General features: G+C 40.7%; 1 long non-coding RNA gene across 1 annotated transcript; it reads left to right on the plus strand.

Moving 5' to 3' along the window:
• Positions 1–2,499: 2,499 nt before the first annotated feature.
• Positions 2,500–8,780, plus strand: LOC137474785 (uncharacterized). The gene is made up of 5 exons (XR_010999507.1): positions 2,500–2,551; positions 3,267–3,356; positions 5,441–5,661; positions 5,813–5,936; positions 8,383–8,780. It is a non-coding gene; the product is annotated as an uncharacterized lncRNA (long non-coding RNA).
• Positions 8,781–21,293: the final 12,513 nt, after the last annotated feature.

The raw sequence follows: 21,293 nt of genomic DNA on the forward strand, positions 1-21,293 counted from the left end.
TAATGTACATCAAATCATAGAATCATGAAAAGGAAAAAAGGAAATGAATCATGAAAAGGAGAAAAGGACTTTAAATATCATTGAGTCCAACTACTGACCCAGCACTGCCAATTCAAACACTAAACCATGTCCCAAAGGACCACATCTATACAGCTTTTAAATGTCTTGAGGATTGGTGGTTCCACTGTTTCCATGGACAGCTTACTCCAGAACTTGACAACTTTTTGGTGAAGAAATTTCCCTAATATCAAATCCAAACCTCCCCTGGTGCAACTTGAGGCTGTTTCCTTTTGTCCTATTGATTATTACTTGAGGTAGTTTGACAGAGCAAGAAAGTCCATCCTGAGCCTGTTTTTCTCCAAATAAACACCCCCAGCTCCTTCAGCTGCTCCTCCTCAGTCTTGTGCTCCAGACCCTTCCTCTGTTGCCCTTCTCTGGTGTCAGCTGAGATTGTTTGATTGGAGGAGTCCTTTCCCAATCCTACTGTCTTCTCTCTCCTCATCCTCCCCCGTGCTTGGCTCTTGTAGGACAGGCCTTCTCCTAACCAGACTGGATGCACAACCTTCACTTCTGGTTTTAAATTTTCTGCAACAGGGAAGAGCAGAATGCTGGAGTAAATAGGACTCAGCAGAGAACATTTATTAGGCCAGGGAATAAGGCTGCATCAAAGAAAGAGAGTGGACCTGCGAAAACACATATCCATTTGTTCTCCCCCAGCACCAATCCTCCTCTCAAAACCAGCACACAGATCAAGGAGTTTAACACAGAAGAAAAAGCAGAAAACAGAAAGTATCACTCCAATGAAGTAAAAATTTTTGCTTTTTCCATGGTAGCAACTCAAGACTGAAATATTTCAGGGATATCTACAATGAAAATGATGGTGCTATTTCAGGTTCAGTCAAAGATGGCAACCTTTTTTTGTGGTCTTTTGCAGTAATTCTGTGGCAATTCACATTCCTGAGAGGCAATGACAAGCCCTGCTCTGCTATGGGGTGGTTACAACACATCAGCTGTCATGACAGGGGAAATGTATGCTGAGAAGCAGCAGTCCTTCTTCCTACCTATCATTTAAGGAAAAAAAAAAAAAAAAAACAAAAAAACCAAAGAAAGGTGTTAATTAGGACTCTTTAAGAGGTCTGGGTGAACATCAGGTATGCTTTACACAGGCTGCTGGGAAGTCTTTATTAGGAACAGATTTAGTTCATGACTAATCTGAACCATATTTAAACCATGACCTCACTTATTCATTAATTTCTATCTCAATAGGATGCACTGGAGTGAAGAAAATCATCCGTGTGCTATTTCTTCACATCTCTTGTTTATATCTGCAATCATCTTTTTCACTGGAAAGTATCAGCCTACAAACTAAAATTGCTAGACTCGGGAAAAAACCCCAGCTGTAAATCTGAGTCTTGTGGAGCCATATGAAACTGCTTCCCCTGGAAGCATTTCTTTGCCTTTTAGGTGTAATCATGCAGGAAGATTAACATGAAAACCAAAAAAGTAAATCCTTATTGATTTATTCAATACTATAAAGGTGTAACAGCAAAGCAAGAAGATATCCCAGAAGTGCCTTTTAAAGATGTGCACTGCATAGCAAATGGATTTTAAAGTGAAACTCTGGAAAAAAGAATTAATTCAAAGTTTGTACATGATACCTGAAACAAAAATACATAAAAGAAGAGAAAGTTGGGGAAAAAAGTTTATGCAGGCATTCCAGTGTAAAAGCTTCCTGCTGAGGAGAAAAGGAAGAAATCAAAAATTGTTATATCCACAATCCAAAACAGAATTTTATTATGGTTAGTGAATTTACAGAAGTTTATATCCTCGAATCTCAACTGTAAAAATTAATGACTCACTTAGAAGTCCAGTCATACTGCTAAATTTCAGATACTTACCTTAAACCACTGCATGTGTCTGCTTGGCAAATGTTTCTTCTTCAGAGAGACAGAACCTTCTTTAGAGGAATTTATCCCATCCCAGGGGCTGCACAGGCTCCTTAAAGAGAGAATAGATCCATGTTCTACTACTTGTTGGATAGAGTCTGGACCTCATTATTACTCTGGGTAATATTTTTTCAGAGTTCACGTATTATTCCCAGATACAAAGACATTGGCTGTGAATTGGAAGTATTCATCTGATAAAGAAGGCAAAGTTTGTTAATTTCAAGCCTTCATATAAAAGTTACTCAAATAGCTCACAGAGATTCAGTCAGATTCTTAAAATCACATATTTTCTAATGCAAATGGAGTCACTGGAGAAACTTTTAAAGGGAAAAAAAAAACATAAGGAGAAGACTGACAACCTTTGAAACAAAACATTTAGCTTTATCTCTTTGGTTGATGGTAAGAGCAGGTGAGTTAGGTAAGTAGTGATTATCAATCCCTGTGTGATTACAACTCTACCAGTGTTTGAATGGGATGTGATGGCACCTGGGCATGGCAACACTGAGGAGCAGCAAAGCTGGATCTGGCAGCATCCTGCTCATCATATGAGAGCAAGAGGTGGATGCCATCACTTGCAGAAAAGCTGGGAGCAACACTGTGCTTCAGTTAGTGCCTTAGTGTTAAATCTGGAGGAAGGATCACAGAAACTGTTTTGGTTTTGAGATGTTAATGAGACAGTTAAATGGGATGGGGCATAAATTATCAGTCTGCTTAAAAGATCTTGTTTCTGGTGTGTAGAGGAAGATTGAATGATCAAAGGGAGCTCAATGAGAGCAATGTGCCCAGATTAGCTGCAGCAGAGGGAATGTGCAAAAGGAAACCTGTGGTAGCCAAAGAGCAGAAATGAGATGAGGAAGGGAAGGTTTTTACCTGTGTGCACAGCCAAAGTAGTGGAAATCCTGTTTGAGAGAGTTTTGTTAAAAAAAAAAAAAAACATATATAGAAAGAATAATTTCCCTCCTGGCTAAAACTAAAAGGTAACAACCAGCTGAGTGTCGTTCTGCATCAGAGGCAGGATGGAAAGAGCAATCTGATCAATGTTAGATCACAAGTTTAGCTGGGATCATTATGAAAAATTAGTTATAATCAGCGTTGAGGGATAAAACCCCAGTAAAGCATGCTTGGTAACACCATTTCCAGCTTTTCTGGTAAACAGCAGAGAAACTGCTTTCATTCCCACTTTCCCAGGACAGTCACATGGAATAACCAGCCAGTAAATACCACATCAAATGGGCAGTAACATTAGTTGCTCTACATGGTAGAACAGTATTTCCACTCTCCTCATGTGACTGTTAACAGCCGTCACATTTCTATTAACAGCATATGGCTACTTGAAATAAACTGCAAAGGCAGAGAGACCAGCTCTGGAAAACTAATGATGAGAAGAGACAAGTGAACAGAAGGACTCTGGTGAGTAAACCTTGCTACCTGCTTGCTTTGGGGTACCTGCTCAGTAAATCTCTGCTCAGCTGCCTTACTCTGGAAGTACCAAGGTTGCAGACACTGAGTTTCAGGAGGTAAATTCCTAAGGCACTCACTACTCTTCTCTTGAATGTGTTTAGAAGTGTCCCAGTTTTGCAAATCCTCTAATTTACTTAAATGTTTCACCAAATCAACAACCTCTCATGGTGATCATCTCCCTGTATCTCTCAGTCTGGTAGAAAGGCTTGGAGTATCCCTTACAGATCTGTCCTGGTGCAAGACACATAGAGATGTTATAATGTCCTTTAATCCAACACATCAGGAGTTAGAGGTTTAAGAGATTTAACTCATTTTTCTGCCTAAAGGGAACATAGAACTCCAAACCTGAGGCAAAGAGCTTAAGCACCTGGTATTGCTCACAAAAGCACTGTGGAGTAGCTCCCCTTCTGTAGTTTATTGAAGCACATTCATTTTTATTTAAATGCTGATAAATTCTTTAGGTTAAAAGAGAGTGAGTGGGATCATTTTGCTTAATGGTAAATCTCCCCTTGGGACAAAGAAGGGAAAACCTTTCTATCCTTTGTTTCACTGAGCACCTAAGGGAGAAAATATAAATTAAGGAAGTGTTGGGGGAAGGTGGAAGGAGTTCTGTGTAGTCACTGGGTTGGCATAATGTTTTTTAGACTCTATCTCCAAAATTCCAACTTCAACATGAGATGCACACCACTTCCAAAGCTGCTCTCAGTATTTCATGGAACAAAAAGCCTTTGGGCAGATTGAGGGGAGGAAATGTGGACTAAGATCAATAGAAGCAGGGCGAGGGAACTAATCTTCAGAGTCTGCCATATGATTGTGAATAGTTTATTCACTGAATTTTTGAATGAAAGACATCACTCTGACTGCTCCAGCTGCCATTTGTAAGGAGCCTGGATACAAAAAATACAGTATGAAGTACTTCCGAAGTGAAGAGGAATTGCTAACTCTTGTGTCCTCCCTAGGTTAGGTATAATTTAGATACCTAACTTCAGCTACTTACCCATCAAAGCAAAAAACTGTACACAGGATAAAAAGGATGCAGTGACTTAAGTGCCTGGAGCCATTCCTCTTATTTCTGGGGCATCAGGAATAAAATAGGAACAAAAGAAGGAATTTACAGCTTGTGATTTTGAGGGCTCTCATCCTGAAATCCTGTTGACTCACAGTACAGCATATACAAGCACAAAGCATGTTGCTGGGAATTATATGTATCTTATGTCCAACAAAACACTGGAATGTGTAGGTAGCTGGAAGGAAAGACCTGGTCTGTTCACCCCAACCCAGCCCTCTCAACATTAGGAAAGGTAAAATCAGTGTTGCTTTTAGATGAGTCTGCAGAAGGTTTCTGGCATGGATGCAGTTGCTCTGATACATGTGTGTGCAAATGCACATGGCTGCACCTGCAGCACAGAGGTAACAGTGCTTCTAGCCTTCACGTGCAAAACAAAGGCATCAGACATGGGTTTGGGATCTCGAGCTCCTGCAGGAGGAAGGAATTAGCTGTTAGGAAAATACAGCTGGATCAGGGTAGCAGCAGCTTCTGGTTAATCATGTGTTGAGATCATGTGTTGGGCACACCTCAGCCATCAAAATGGATCCTATGTAACTAATGGTGGGTGACTCAACAGCAGGTGACATTTTAAAGAGAAAAACTGACAAGGTAAACAAGAGAAAGCCATGTGTGGTCCAAGAGTAATTCCTACGGCTGCACTGTAATCTGCTGCATTCCCCCACACTGCAATGTCAATGATAAATATGCTTTTAGCTGTCTCTTACTGTCTTCTGCTGTAGGCTCAAATCCACAAGATATGCAGGAGAAAAGGACAAAACTAATTAACCACACGTACTGAAAAACATTAAAAACATTCCACTTGAAAATAAAGTTTGATTTTTATAATGTTTAATCTAATACCAGCTAGAAAATGAATCTACTTAAAGTTCAAGAACTAAAGCTAGCTGTGTTCAAGTTTGCGCCGTTTCACTGAGGTTTCTAATTTCTGCAATAACAAAGTTGCATAAATTTTTTTTCGTCCTAGCAGGAAATGAGTTTCAGCTCTACCTTTGGGCATACAATTGATTTCTCACCATACTGGTGTGCCTATCACCCTGTGCTAATTGGCACCCTAAGGAGTCAAATTAAAGAGGGAGGAGGTTTAGTCTGTCTTGCCTGGGAGCAGTTTCCCCAGAATCAGAGCAGCAGGATCAAGGCAAGCTGCGTACAATGCCTGTGCTGTAACCTGTTTTGAAGAGCTACAAGGTTGGGTCCCCAGGGATTCACAACATTAATTTTACCTGCCCTAAATTGAACTGTTTCAAGGTATTATTGATCAGAATGTAGAAGTCATTAGCCTCAGCATTTAGCTGAGGATATGAAGATGTACAGTGAAGTTGACATCACCTGGTCAAAGATACATGTGAGGCAGAAACCACTTCTGGAGTTCCCATGAATTGATCCAAAACAGATAGTATCTCTGCATTGAGTCCTTGGTTCCCACACGTCACACTTGTTCTATATACAGTCATGTCTCCATGGTAAGCTGCTTTGAATTTTTTTTTTTTAACCAAGTCAGTGGCAAGTTAATGGGAAACCAGGCAGGTGAGAAGTTTTGAAGAGAAGCTATTTTAAAGAGAAGCTAGAAACTCCTATATCTGAGAGGCCAACAGGAAATAATTGGATATAGTTTATCTTCTGTTCTGGGCTTTGAGCTGACAAATAAGCATATACAATTGCTCATGGAAATGTATTTTGAAGTAATAAACAGCAATGTGTCCTGAGCACCTGCAGTTCTCAGATACCCTGGGCACAAGGACAGTATGGGTTGGGGCTCAGAAATACCAATTAACCCCAGAGAAGCTGAGGCCCAGCTCCATTCATTTGAAACCATGGGGTAGGATGGAAATGTTAGAATTAACAATTGACAGATCTGAATAATCAGCTCTGTGAGCTGGGACTTGTCCAGAGCCCATAATATTTGGGAATCCTCTTAGGCCCTACAGTATGAGATTTAGCATCCTTTTTTAATATTTTGACCGGGTGAATTTATTTTAATTAAAATTTTTAATCATCAATAAAGATAACTGTGGATGCTTCTGATATCTATGTAGATGTTCTGTCCCATTTAAAATTCTGCCATTTTTGGCCTCATCCCCATCCTACAGCAATTAATTACAGTTTAATCACATGGGTGAATTAAAAATTACATTCCTTTGATCTGCCTTTCATTCTTCACCTCTTAATTTCTTTGAACAACTGTCTGGACACATGAGAAAGGAGGAATCTTCTCCAGAGCATTCATTATCCTATATTGTTTTACCACATCCCATCCCAGCCATCTGCTTTCTTAAATACAAAATTGCAGCCTTTCAGGGGTTAGAATTTAGAGTAGTCTGCAATGTCCTTTGAAAAAAAAGGAGCACTTGCATGGAAAATATTTTTTCCCATGAACAGCAACTGCTGTTACATTCAGCCATGAGCTGCTGTGTGTCTTTGCATGCTACTTTCCTGTAATCTTCATGATCCTCACTGGCCTGGGTCATTTGGTTGGAAGGGATGTAGGTGCTGACTGACAGCAGCACTGAGGCTGGTCTCCTGTTCAGATGTTGGCTCTCACTGCCTCATCTGCTCACTGCAGTTTGCTATACCTCAGGCTTCTCCAGAAGCAGAAATGTGAGTGTCCTGTTATTTGTTTTTGTGTGTAGGGGTCTTCTCTGACACAGATCTCCACTCCATAGCAGTGCCCAAACCAGAATCAAGCAAAAATCTTAAGCAGAGTGAATGATTTAACTCTTTCCTTCCTGGCTCTGGTCCCACATGACTGATAAAATCCTAAGTAAATCCCATGACATAGGAATTACTTTTGAAGCAAGTATTTAATGCATCACTTCATTCACACACACACCTAGAAGTTCTCAAGGCCAGGCTGGATGGAGCTCTGAACAACCTGGTCTGTGAAAGGTGTCCCTGCCCCTGTCAGGGGATCTGAACAAGGAGATCTTTGAGGGCCCTTCAAACCCAAAGCATTCTGTGATTCTGAGTCTATGATTTAAGCTCTGTTACATAGGTGAAGATGTGAAACTATGTAGGTGTATTCCCAATAAAAAGATGCTGTTCTGGGTTGCAGTATTGAGCTGTCACCAGCTGATTTGGGGCTGTGAGTGGAATTACTGTGGCCCTGCAGCTGTGGGATACAGAGCACCAGTGATGTCATTTCCTTTGAAAGCAGATATTGTGGGTCTGGGCTGTGCCTGCTGAAGGATGAAGAACATGAGAAGGAGACTGTACAGTTGCTTCCCTAAAAAGGGAAAGCTCTCCCACACTCTTCCCAGGTGTCAGGTTGGCTGGAGAGCCATGCTTCAGCCCTAAATTTCAGAGCTATGAAGAATAGGATGTGCAAATACACTGAGACAATTGGGAGTCTGAGACCTTGCTTAATGAAATTAGGCTAGAGATAACTGCCTATAAATATACTTGGAAGAAAAGAAAGGTAGCACCACAGAGGGAACAGAGGTAGTTAAGCCAAGTAATAATGCACATTAGTAAATAAATGTTAGAAGTTTAGAAGGGTTCTTTTTTTTAACCAGTGAAAGTGCACACAGGTAACCCTCTCTGAAATGATCCAGAAGAGCATAGTAAGGAAGTAATTAAATCCTGCAGGGGGAAAAAAATTGATAAATTTATCTTCTCTGTCCTTCAGTTTGTTAAAAAAAAAACAAAAAATAAAAAACAAAAAACCAAACAAAAAACCCCTTAAAAAACCCAAAAACAAACAACAACAAAAAAACCAACCAAAAAAACCCCGCAAACCAATCTGCTTCTGTGTGAGTGAAACTTGAAAAGCTAGGACAGGGATAATGAGGAGGGGTCAGGAACACTTGAAAATTGTTTCAGGAGTAAAAATAAAGAGCTAAAGGTTAAAAAAAAAAAGGAAAAAAAAGTTTGAAATATGCATTTCTTTGGAAATACGACCTGCCCTCACAGCAGGGAGCAGAAAGGAAAAGCTCAGCACCTAAGATTGGAAAATGCAGGAGAAACACAACAAATGGCAAGTCCTGACATGAGGAGCTTGCGTGGTTCTGTGCAGAGGGCAAGAGGAAAAGTCACATTGCCCGGGAGCAGAGCAGCTGATACCATCGGTGTTTGCACATCACCTCATTAACACCAGCAGGTTCTTGCCAGGTGCTGTCTTGTTTCAGGGCTGGACGCAGCCCTGTCACCACGGTGCTATTTTTATCCCTAAACAGAAGATTTCTGAATTAGAAAGAACTTCAGCTGGCAAAAGGTATCAAATCCCTTTGATTTCAGGAAACACAGCAGCTCTCCCGATTCAGGTGCAACAAGCAGTCCTGATGCTCATTTCAGTCCCCAAAACTGCTGCATATTGTTGAAAATGTAAAAAAATATTACAACAGACACGAAAAGCCCACTGTATTGTTGATTTTGAGGTTGTTTTTTTTAGGTTTTCCAGAGGAATTAATCATGTACAGCTCCAACTTCAGATATTAGACTCTCAGTTTCTCAAATATCAGGTCTGACACATAAACAGAAAGGAGAATAGTTTTGTTCCACGAAAGAGAAAGAAGAAAAAGAAAACAGCAAACACACCTGAATGCCGTTTGTCCAGATCTAACTCAGGCTGACAGTCACCATGGTCTTTTATATGTTTTACCAGAATCTCATTATTGCAAAATGTAGTTATCTCAAAACAAAATTTTATTCAGCTGCTATCCCCATCGTTCTGATTTCAGAAAAAGCAACAAAACAAATCCAAGCTTCAAAATGATGCACATAAACAAAATGCTTTGATGTGAGCCTCCACTTGCAGCAGGACAAACTCACCTAATGCTGCCAGGGATGCTGTGGGTGTAGATGAATATGTATGCACATGTTTGGGATCTTAGTCCTTCCCACCACTTAACATAATCTAGATTGTGGTGGAGCTTCTCCTATAAACACTCTGCCTCCTAAGACAGGTATTTTTATTTTTAAGAGACGCCACCCAGAAGAGCAAGCTGTCTGAAACTGGTAAGTTTTTTGAACTAGGAAAGGGTGAAGATAGAGAAAAGGAGATTTAGAAAGCAAAAAGTTATTTTGCATTTGAATAGGATAAGGGATAAAGTAAGACTTGGAAATAGATGTTGTAGATTAATATTGTTCTCTGTGAAAGGAGATGTCTCAAATCTCCAAGCTGTCAGTCAGTCTTGACGTTGGCTCATTATTGTGCAAAATTTTGGTTATTGTCTTCTTGTAATTGAAATTAGTTGAAGACTCCTCTTTGAGTGAGGTGTCAAGATCAGCTGTCAAAAGTTGACAAAAAGGTGAAATACCACATAATCTGTAACTTCATTAATGTATTGTCTTCCCCATGATGATGGCATTGTATTCTCATCCTATTGTTTTAGTTGTCTAGTTGAGACAAAGGTAACAGTGTAAGACACTTACTGATAAATAAGGGTTGTATGAAGCTTCCAAAATATTATTTCTTTTGTACTGCATGTAGAAATTGGGATGTTAGTCTATGAGCTTTCCTTGAGGACCTTGGTATATTAATGTCCATAATGAGGCGTGATGTAATAAAGCCTTGTTGAAACAAATTATTCAAACAAAATGAAAAGAATAATCTGTTTGTTTATTTGCTGATTCCCTGCTTGACTTTCCAGCTCAGTGGCCTGTGTAAAGTTGCCCTGTAAATTGTGGGTTTTTCACACAGTTGTATTATGCTAATCATAGAAATGAAATTAGACTTTCTAATAGGAGACTATTCAGATTTGTTTGGGTGGTTTTTTTTTTTCTCCTCTTCCTGGGAAAATTATCTGTATGTCTGCTGCTTCTGGAGTAGCAGAAGTTATTCCAGAGAGTAGCTGGGAAAGGAGGATTGCTGTAGTGGTAGATTGTTGTAGTGAAAAGCTAAGGGAGGAACAATGATGCAGTCTGTGGAAGTGTAGATTGTTTGTCTTGGCTGTTGAGATTTTTTTAGGGTGTTTTTGTATGGCTGATTTCAGTCTTCCTGGAGTGATGCTGGGACAGCCACAGCAGGATCATTTCCAGAAGGAACAGAATTGTGGGCAGGTACTCGGATGGTTGCACAGGCTGGTTGTGTCAGCAGTGCTCACAGAGGAACAGGATGTGGCCAGAGAGATGGGTAGGATCCAAAAGAGACCATTAAAATGTTTTTTATTGTGGAGGGCTGTCCCACAAGAGAATGATGTCCCACTCTGCTCCCAGGGAAAGCATCTGCTCACCTTCCCCTGCAGCAGAATGACTAAACTTTAAATCCTGTTTGACTCACCTGAATTCTGGCCTCTGTGGAGCTTTTGCATACCCTTCATCTGGCTTGGCTGGGGTTCGGAGGTTCACTTACTCTGCGTGAGCTCCTTGCTGCTCTGAGCTTGGGTAACTTTTCCCACAGACCCTTCAATGTGCACAGCTCTTGTTTGTAGGACTTGGCACGCACCCTTCTAATCAAAGGCAATGTCAGGGAGAACTTGCTGGAGTGTCTGTGGTGGTTTAAACACAGTGAAATGTGTGTGAAAGGAGACACTTCAAAGCATGTTAGAACTGATGAATATTTTGAATGCTTACTGATGTTACACTCCATAGAAACTGCCAGAGATTAAGGGGCATGGTAAGAGCTACTGAAGGAAGGCGGAAGGTTGTGGGTGCCTTCCTGGGTGTTCGGGATGTCCATTAGTGAGCTGGGATGCTCTAGCAGTTCTAATCTTGCCTTGCTCCTTTTAACTCTCCTCTGGAGATCAGACCATCCATGATAAGGTATTCTTTAGCTCTGCCATCTCTTCTGCTAATATTCATTTACAGATTCATTAACTACTATTTTCCATACTTAGTTTGATTGGGGACTACTCAGCTCTGATAGAAGATTGTATTAAAGCTCATATAATCCCTGCCTGGCTTATTTGTTTGCAGGATAATTTCTCCAGTCATGTTAACTTAATAAGACATCTTTTAATATTCTGCTCCTCCTGTGTTTCTGTTTTCCTAGTGGAAGGCTCTGCTAGGAAACTTGGCCAGCCTGTAGGAAAAGAGACTGCTTCAAGCCCCAAATTCTTGCACTTCTTTCAGACCCTCTGCCATTGCTCTGTAATACTGAAATCAGCAAAATGGATCCTGGCATTGGAAAGGTCCAGGAGCTTCCTAGGGATGAGATCTAAACTAAGCACTTGGATGATTTTTTTATTGGGTTTTGTTTTGGTTTTTTTTTGTTTTTTTTTTTTTTTAATCAGGATATGCTCTAGATAAGATTTATGGGATGAAATCCTGGCATCTGAAGATTGTTTATTGACTCTGGTAGTGGCAGATACCACTGTTTCTCAGGCCCCTCACTGGGGTGGTGATTGTTCTGCTCTCTTAGTTATTCATGCAGACCTGGATATGACACAAGGCCTGTAGGAGCCCTGGTCTTCTCTGGAGTAACAGCTGGAGGCCAGCAGGGAAGCCTGGTGCATCTTCAGTGGCATCAGACATCCTCATGTAGAAAGCTGTTTCCTGCCATGGGTCAGAACCCCTCTGATGTAAAAGCACTCCCTCTTTTGCCATAGAAGAATCTTGTATTAAAGAAAATTCTATCTAAATTTGATAGCTCATATTTTAGATTGCATGCACTGTGAAGAACAGCGCTTCTGATGTCCACTGCTGTGGGGACTAACAACCAACACAGCTCTTCTGGAAAAATAAAAATGTGTTAAGATGTTAATACAGTGACCAGAGTAAAATGTGTTGTGTTCCAGTACTAAAAGGGGCTTACAAAAAGGAGGGAGAATGATTTTTTTCACAGGCAGATAGAGATAGGACAAGGGAGGCTGGTTTTAATCTAGAAGACAAATTTTAGGTTAGGTGTTAGGAGAAGGTTCTTTACTGTGAGGATAACACGGCACTCAAGACAGGTTGTGCAGAGAAGCTGTGGATGCCCCATCCCTGGAAGTGTTCAGGGCCAGGTTGGATGGGACCCTGAGCAGCCTGATCTGGTGAGTGTGATCCCTGCCCCTGGCAGGGGTTTGGAACTAGATGATCCTTAAGGTTCCTTCCTGCCCAAACCATTCTATGATGATTCTATGTTATTCAACATTTCTGTGCATGTCTTTTCAATTTAAAATAGCAAGCAACCATATAATCAGAAGACTGTGTAAAATTCCTTTCTTATCTGAAGTTACAGAAAAGAAAAAAAAAAAAAACCACAACTCAAACACATGGAAAATAATATGAATAAGGTAGGGGAAGCAGCTGAAACCCTGTAGGGTTGGTTTGTTGGAAGGCTTTCCCAGGCACTATACTTTTAGATGCTTTCTTGCATAAGCATGTTGTAATGCAAGGTTGGGCTGTGTTGTCATGGAGACTTTCAGGTTGCCTCATCATTTTGCTAGAAAAGACAAATTTCAGAGTGGCTGTCATTGTACTAATTTCGTCACGAGACCTGACTTCCCACTGGTTTTATGCTTGCAGTCCTCATCCTTGTTTACAGTAAATCTTGTTTATGCCATTGCAGGCATAAGAGTGGTTGCATGTTCTTTTATGGAGCTGTCTTAATGTGAATTCACAGTGCACAGCACAATAAATTAGTGTGAAGAGGGATTTATGGCCAGGCTGAGAAAAGCCTGCAGAAAGACTTCAGTCTGAGGAAGGCAGAAATTTGCACTTCCATCATCAGAAACCTGGTGGACTCTTTGCTCTGTCAGGTGGCACTGACTGCCCAGAGCCTGGGGAAGAATCATCCAGACACTGTGCATGTGATGTCTAAGCTAATACCTGGATGGCATCATTATTTCTCTCTGTGGTGATTCCAGGTTCAGCACCGTGACCAAAGGATCTCCAGCTGACCACTGGAAATGATGAATTTGAATGCATTCTGTTGCAAAGTGGTTCGTGTGTGTTGGGCTTTTCCTGATCTCTGCCTACCTCTTCTTCAGATGGGATTTGCCCTGCAGTTAAGTGGTAAAATGGATTTTATTCCTGGTGCCAGCTGCCCACCTAAAAGGGTTTAAGAGAAAATCAACATCTAACTGCCACAAGCAGCTTCCAAGCATGATTTTTCTCTGACTTGCCTCTCCAGTTTTCAACTCCCCTCACCTCAAGGTTGCTGTAACATCCACCCCAACCCTCATTTTTTGGAAGTCATCAATCCTTCCTCATTTCATCCCTGACTTTGCCTGCTCCAGCTTCATACCCCCTCAAACCTTCAGGATGCTCTTGCTTCTCTCTCTCTCTCTCTGTTTTGCCTGTCATCTCCCTTCTGCAGGAAACCACATAGGTTATCAGATGCTGCTGGTATTAGACAGTTATGAAGAATTTTCAGGGATGCCAGTTTCTATCTATCTGTGCCCTTCTCTAGGAAGTATGTGTAGGTGGAGGTGACAAATAACATGAAGCCCTCACAAAGCTATTTCAGACAGACAATGTGGGAAGAAAATGGACCTCTGGTTGTCTGGGTTGCTGTGTCCTGTCTGCTGTCCCTCAGATTTATTTCACCTTTGTAGGATATAATGAGTACGTGAAACCTATTTCAGGCTGATGTCCTGAAAGGACTGTTTGTCCCTATGACTGCTTTTTTTTTTTCCTTTTTTTTTCCTTTTTTCTTTTTTTGTTGTTTTTGTTGTTGTGGTTTATTTGCTTCTTTTTTTCCTGTCCTCTGCTAGAGGCAAATCAAAGGATGTTTCTGGACTGTTGTAAATGGTAAAATGGTCAGTGCACATCCTCATCTCATTTTTCCAGGTCAGTTGATCTCAGGATTAGTATAAGATACTTCTACCCTCCTGTTTCATGGAGCAAGGGGGTTACACTTTTCTTATCTACTTGATAAAAAATATCTTTGCTTTCCCCTTCTGAATGATGCTTTTTTCCATGTTAAAAGATTGAAGGGGAACCAAAAAACTCCAACTGACTGTTGAGAAATAAAAGGTTCTCCGATGGTCAAAGATTCTTCCCTTCCTTTTTTGCCATCTAGTCTTCTCTTTCAAGCATTTCCCAAAATTTTTTATCCTCCTTTGGATTTTTCCAGTGCCCCAAAAACTCCATGGTGTAAGAGGGAGACTGGGTTCTTAGTTGGTTGGTTGTGATTGCTGAGGTTGGAACAACACCCAAATCTTCACTGTCCAGGGCTAAGGAAATAAGGGCAAATTTTGCCTGCTAAAGAGATGATACATTTTGTGAGTCTCCCTGTGTTTCCTTCTTAGCTTCAACTCATGATGCTGGATGCATTGGCAATGCTGAGGGAAACACCCGTTACATAAGGATCTAGGAAGACCCTGTCATCCTTGAATCTTGAGAATTTCCCAGGAATTTTCAAACTGCTGTTAAGTCTCCTGGGATCTGCTGCTGCTATTCCCACACATAGTTTCCCACAAGTTTGAAATGGCACCATGTTCCTAGAGGAGGTCACCTCCATGGGAAGGAAAGTCAGGTCTAAACTGTCACACAGATTGCTTCTGTAGATCACCTTGGCTTCTCCCAGCTTAAGTCAGCAGATACCTGTCAATTTACATTCCCTGGGAATGGATCCCAGAGAATGCCATGTTCTGCTGAGCAGCCTCATCTCATTCATCTTTACATCAGTGTTCAGCTTCGAGAAGTACAGTGAGGTAGGCAGGGAAGTATTTGATATCTGTCCTGACTTGCAAGTGTGTTGTGCTCTGAGGTACTGAGAACTCCTACAAAGGATGGATCCCCGCATTTCTTCTCAAGGGTAACCAAAGAACAACCTAAGCACTCTGTGTTCTCTCAGTAGTAGGATGCAAAAGCTTTTTTTATGCCTTTATTTTATTTTTTTGGTGATATATGCAGGGATTTTCCAGCAGAAAGTGTTTCAATTGCTGCTTTGCTGTCACATGTCTAAGCTGGTCTCAAAGCCAAAGAAACAGGTATACAGCAACCAGAGAAACCATAATGACTGGTAATGGTCCCACTGCAAGATCCTAGGCAGATTGTTTGAAGCCCTTTTGACATGATACTGTTGAAAAACATATTCTGATTTTAAATGCTTTGAGTTTCAAATGTTTTGCCGGTCCTTTGTCCCACTAAAATGCTTCCAGGTCTCAGGAAAGCTAGGCTGGGCTAAGTGCTTGATGATTATTTTAAGCAGTCTCCTGCATTTAGCAACCTGCCATAAATCTTAGAAAGGCCAGCATACACATTTGTAAAATATGGACACGATGAAGCAGACTGCAGCTTTTAAGAAGTGACAGTAAAGCTACCTCATGTGACTCTTTACCTAACCCTTGCTGGTCTTCTTCAAATGCAGCACATGAACCAAATTATTCTACTAATGCAATGTGTACTTATGGAGTAGGCAGAGATATCTCATAACCCCTAACACTGTTTCTCTGCAAGCAGAGATAAAACCCCCCTTCAAATGTATGAAATTCTGCAGTAATCTGTTTCTTTAAGAGATCTTTAAATCTCTTGTATATAGTTATTGACTAGAATGTCCCAGTTGCTTTTGCCTGCAAAGAGCTTGGAAAGAATGGATTAAATGATTTTGTTAATTGCCCACCCTGCTTGGCTCAGATGGGTGCATATGTACCAGTTATATTTATTTGGCAGGTGTTCCTTTTCTCTCTCTCCTTTGGACTTGTTGTTCCCTGTTCTGTTACTCAATCAAGGCTTATAGGAAGAAAAGGAATAAATAAAAGAAATTAGTATGATGCTTGAGCACTCTGTACTAGCATAGCAGTGTGGAAGGTACACAAGGAGCCCTGAACATCTGACCTCTCCTTCAGATGCTGCTGTACTCAGTGCTAGATAGGAAAGCTGAGGTGAAGAAATTAGGGCCACAATGATTAAATGATTATTTCACTCAGAGGTATCTAAATGCAGAATTTAGGTAACAATTAGGTCATCAGTACATATGCAAGACTCATTAATCTGATGTATGCTGTACTTCAGAACATGTCTACATGCAAAAGAAGTTCTGTTGCCACATTTTTAAAAGACTGGGTGTCATTGTATGTGACAGAGAAGTGGCTCAGCTCATATGAACAAAGACGTCTGGCCTGGGCTGGGATTCAGAGCTGTCTCTTGAGCAGTGAACAGGAAACTGCTACCAAGCAGATTGCCAGCTCTGACTTCATGTCATGGAATATGGCAATCAAAGCTAAAGATACCAGCCAAAGATGCTTAGAAACCCACTGTGAGCAGACACAAGTCTCATGGCTCTCTTAAGCCAGCTCTGCAAACCAGTGAGTTACCAGAAATCCTGAGCAGAAAAAGAAAAAAAGGAGAGGTTCAGCAGGATTTGAGGAGTTAACTTCAGACACAAAGATTATGATGAATAAGATGTGTGGATGAATCCCCAGATGAGTTCTGATTTTAATAGCCAGTGGTCTGAGACTTCACTATAGAGCACACGTAAGATCACAGTGTTGACTTCTGTCCTTTCCTTCTTTGTATATTCTGGGGATGAACATATATCTGTAATTTACTGTGACAGGTGCTGTGCTGCCATAGATTATGGCAGCCCAAGGAAAGTCTTAGAATTACGTGTAAAATACCAGCTTACAGCTCCACAGCCAGCTCTGCCAGCTCGTGTGGGCGAGGGTTTGACCTTCTGTTTTGAGAAGCCATTCTGGATACCAGAACAGAACACTTGGGCACTGTGATCATCCACAGCCTCTTCTGAGATGGAGAATAATCTTATACCCCTCTGTCCTTCAGTGAATGAAGCCAAAGGCTAGACACTCTGGCTTCTGTCACCTGAAATCCTGGGAAGATTGCCATAACACACTCTGTTTCATCTTCCTTTCTTGCAGTCAGCTTGACTGCTGCCTGACAGAGCACACAAGGCACTTCAAAGTCAGACAGCTCTCAGGCAGTCACTGGAGAAGTGGCAGTGGCATTTCTGTGGTCCCACTGATGCCCCTAACCTAATGATCAGTTTTTTGTGTGTCTGTATAAGTAATTTTAAATACCTGATGCTATTATGAAACACCTCCCTGCCAACCTCAATGGGACATCATAAGGCTTAATTAAATGCTTGCAGTGTATTCTGCCATGCTGAGAAGCAAGGTACTGCAGAAGACAAAATAATATTACAATTTAAAAAGTCTATCACAATCTGGAAAATGGGTAAAAAATAAAAACAGAGTGTCTAGTACAATCACCTTCTGTTGCAGTCTGCAAGCACAGTGTAACTCATGAACTCAAAGAGATTCTCCCCAAAGGCAGGTCCTTTATTGACTCAAGAAGCTGTCTCACACAAAACAAGTAAATTGTGAGTGTTAGGCAGATACAGAGCCAGAAATCTGGAATAATTCTACTTTTTTGCTTTTTTTGGTGCTTTTTTTTTTCTTTTTTTTAATGCTTACTTTACTGTGGTCAACATCTGAGTGATCCACTTAACCTCTCTCTCTAGCCAGGGCAGATAAATGAATTCTTTTGCCACAATACTCCTGGCTGGTTTGGGCTCTTTTTTCAGAGCAATGTGAGTTTTCACACAGTTGTAACTAGAAAAGTTTGGGCTTTCAGTTGTATTTGTGTATCTACACTGTAGAGATCTATGTATAGTCTGCGTCCGGAAACATGGATTCAGTCAGCCAACATGCTGTAGAAGGATTTTGTATAATGTATCTGAAGTGCCCCAGTATGTCAAAATATCTTCAAAAAAAGGTGAAATCTGGCTCATGCTGAAACCCTGAATTTATCCTTATCTCAGCCACTGAGTCTGAAAATGGCTTGCATAGAACTTGTCACCCAGGACATGAGGTGGACATCAGTATGCTGCTCAGATAGTTTGGGGTTTTTTTTCCTGCTGATGGATATCTTCAGTTGTTGCCCATCATATCAGCAAAATTCTCAGCTTGCTAAGGATGAGACCCATGGATTCTGCTCGTCCATTCACACTCCATGCTGTGACTTGTTTTACATTTGATATCCTTCTCTGGGTAAAGCAACTGGCACTAATGTGTCACTAAGTGGTAGCCATAAAGAAAATCAGCTATGCATGTCTCCGCTGTCACTAGAGGGGAGCAATCCTAAAGGCAAAAGAAGATGGTGTGAATCATAAGAGGAAAATAAAATTCCCATCTCCTTCTGCACAGTCTCCAGGCATCATTTGTACTCCAGCACAATCACAGCCAGTGGGAAAACTCTAGATATTATTACCACTCTTGTTTTTATTAGCAACAATCTGGAATTAGAGCTGTAAGTAGTGTTGTCTGTCACAGTGCTATCTGAGAGCAGATTACAGACATCATGATGGGACACTGGGGCAGATAAAGTGAGGATCATTTGAGGCATATCTCATGTTCTCTTGCTAGGACAGGAAAGCTTGCTTTGATCTTTAATATCTTTTAGTTTCAGAAGCCAACAGGTTCATGTTGCTCAGAAGGCATTAAATGAAACTTTTTCTTGTCCAAGGGGGAGCTATGTAATGTAAATTTTTTTTGGAAGTTGCTATGGAGCTAGCAGATGGCAGTGGAGAAGGTGAAAGTGGTGCTGAAAGACTGGAGTTGGTACAAGCAGCGGTGGGAAGAGATAATGGCTAAAATGGTGGGGTCAGTTAGGGGGAAATAAACTTGGACTAGTTGGTAGAGTCACAAAAGCATTAAGATCTGATGTGTGATCAGTGATGCTGAGCTCCTGTTAGTCCAGTACAACCTTCCTGAAGGAGACTTGATTTTAATGGGAAAGCTTCCTGATGTTTACTGAAAACTGAGCTTATTAAATTAGTTCTGATTGGATTTTATTAGAACTTCAAAGCAAAACATCTGCCACTGTTGGCTCTACCAGTACTGAAGAGTTTTATAGGACAATAAAGCTACAAAAGCAATTAATATATACACTAATGCAGAAGCTGTAAATATTTTCAGTCCAGTTAAAGTATCTTAAACAGCATTTACAGCATTGCTTTTGGTCTTACTCCAAGAAGACAATCATAATTCAAGTGAATAGGTGTTAAAAGCATCAGTGCTTCTAGAAGCATTTGGAATGATGATGATTTGTTGTTCTACCCTGGCCTTAATTTTCTGCTTTTTTCACTGATATGTGTAGTCTAATGCAGAGTCCCCAGCCAATAAAGTAAGAAATCTTGCAGGTAAAAGGTAGGCTGGGGTGTCTTGATGGCTGAGCTTGCTCCTTCCTGCTGCTTCTTATGTCTTCATTTCTCCAGGGAGGAGGTGGGGATGGGGCTGGGAATGATTTGCTGTGGGAGCTGTGCCATGTCCTCACACAGCCCCCACCCACCTCAAGCACCCAGCCCACAGTTAGAGCCAGCCCAAACCAGGTGAGCTGGAGGTACCTGCAGTTCTGTGCTTTCTGTTCCTCTGTCCTCTTCTCCAGTGACTTCCAGGATCACCTACTCATTTTGGAGGTGAGAAGAAAACAAAGTGTGGAGAGAGTTGGTGTTCTGGGGAGAGGATGTAGATCAGGAGATGAACAGGAGATGAACCTGCTGAGACAGAGATGGTGCGAGGAATTGGAATGAGTGGGCCTCAAAGTGATGGGAATAATGGACTGTCAGGGAGATTTGCTCTAAAAAAACTGGGAAGCACTTGACTAAGAGTTTCTTTTTCCTACTTGGGATGTAGAAATATTCCAGTGGTGTGCACCATGAGTTTTTACCAAGCACAGATACATCTTTTTGTGAGAAATGTGTAAATAGACTTATTTTTCTTCTGATCTGAGTGTTTTTAGAAAGCAATCTTTTTTTGACAGATGTAGTAAAACAAATTTTTAAGCCCTTTGAGTCCTTCACTTCAAACATTTATTTCTAAATCTCTTTCCTCTTTATCTTTGTGTTCCATTCAGTCTGTTCACACGCTAACTGAAGTATATTTTGTAAAGTGATGGATCTTATAAAACTGCGTTCCACAGTGTGTTGTGCATCCTGTATTTGGAACTGAACTGAAACTTAAACCATTTCAAGAAAAACGTGAGAGTTGTTCTTGAGAGTTCATTAGTAGCAAAGATCAACTAGCAGAGAAGAAGATAGACACATTGAACAGGGACAGAAATCAATGAATGCAGTGTTTGGGGGGATTTCTTTTAGAAGCAGCTATAAGCAAGTGCTCTAATTTCAGAGTTGTCAGTCTAAAGTGTTAAAAATTATCAGAGCCAAATTACCCTGCATTCTTTTTCTATTTTTTTAGGGATTACATTTGAAATATTTTTCTCTAACAATAAGTATTAAAAATGCTATATGTGAACAGAATTTTGACATCAGAGCTCTGTTTCTACAGTGGGATATTTTAGGAAAAATGGCAAATATTGTCAGATTCTAAAAGAGTACAGCAAATGTGTGATAGTAGTACTGCAGTTTGTTTGATTTTCAAGGAAATTAATGCAGGCTAATGCTAAACTATATGTTTCATCAATGCCAGTTGTTAATGATGCAGAGGAATAGCTCTCAAGGAGAGCATGTGCATGTACAGCCACGTGCCCTGGAGAGCAGCTGTGTCACAGTAATGACCAACACACGTGCAGTGCCTGTGGTGAGCTCAACCTGCATTTAAATGGCAATAATTGCTACAGATTTATCATGGTAGAAAAGCCTGTCAAAAGCTGAAAGCTTGGTTGAACATGTGACTATGTGAACAAGTATTTGAATGAGGAAAGTCTTCTACACAAAGTTTGTCATTGTGATAAAGGTACCAGTTCAGAACGTAATAAAAATTAAAAAAAAAAAAAGACATGTAAACAACTGTGCTTTTTTGATAGCTACACCTTCATACGAGTTTGATATGGCTGTCTAATCTGTTCCAGACATCCTTTTATATTAAATGTCTCAGTAATGGAAGGCGATTTCTACATTTCCATTACTGCTATGTAGATCTAGCACATAATCAATGTGAGGTAAAAGCAAACCAATTATTAATGACCACGTTAATGAAAAAAAAAAAAATGGCTAGAAGGATAGAGATTGTATTTTTCCATTTATTTTGTGTGTTTAA

Source organism: Anomalospiza imberbis, chromosome 1, assembly GCF_031753505.1.
Source record: "Anomalospiza imberbis isolate Cuckoo-Finch-1a 21T00152 chromosome 1, ASM3175350v1, whole genome shotgun sequence".
Taxonomy (NCBI): Eukaryota; Metazoa; Chordata; class Aves; order Passeriformes; family Viduidae; genus Anomalospiza; species Anomalospiza imberbis.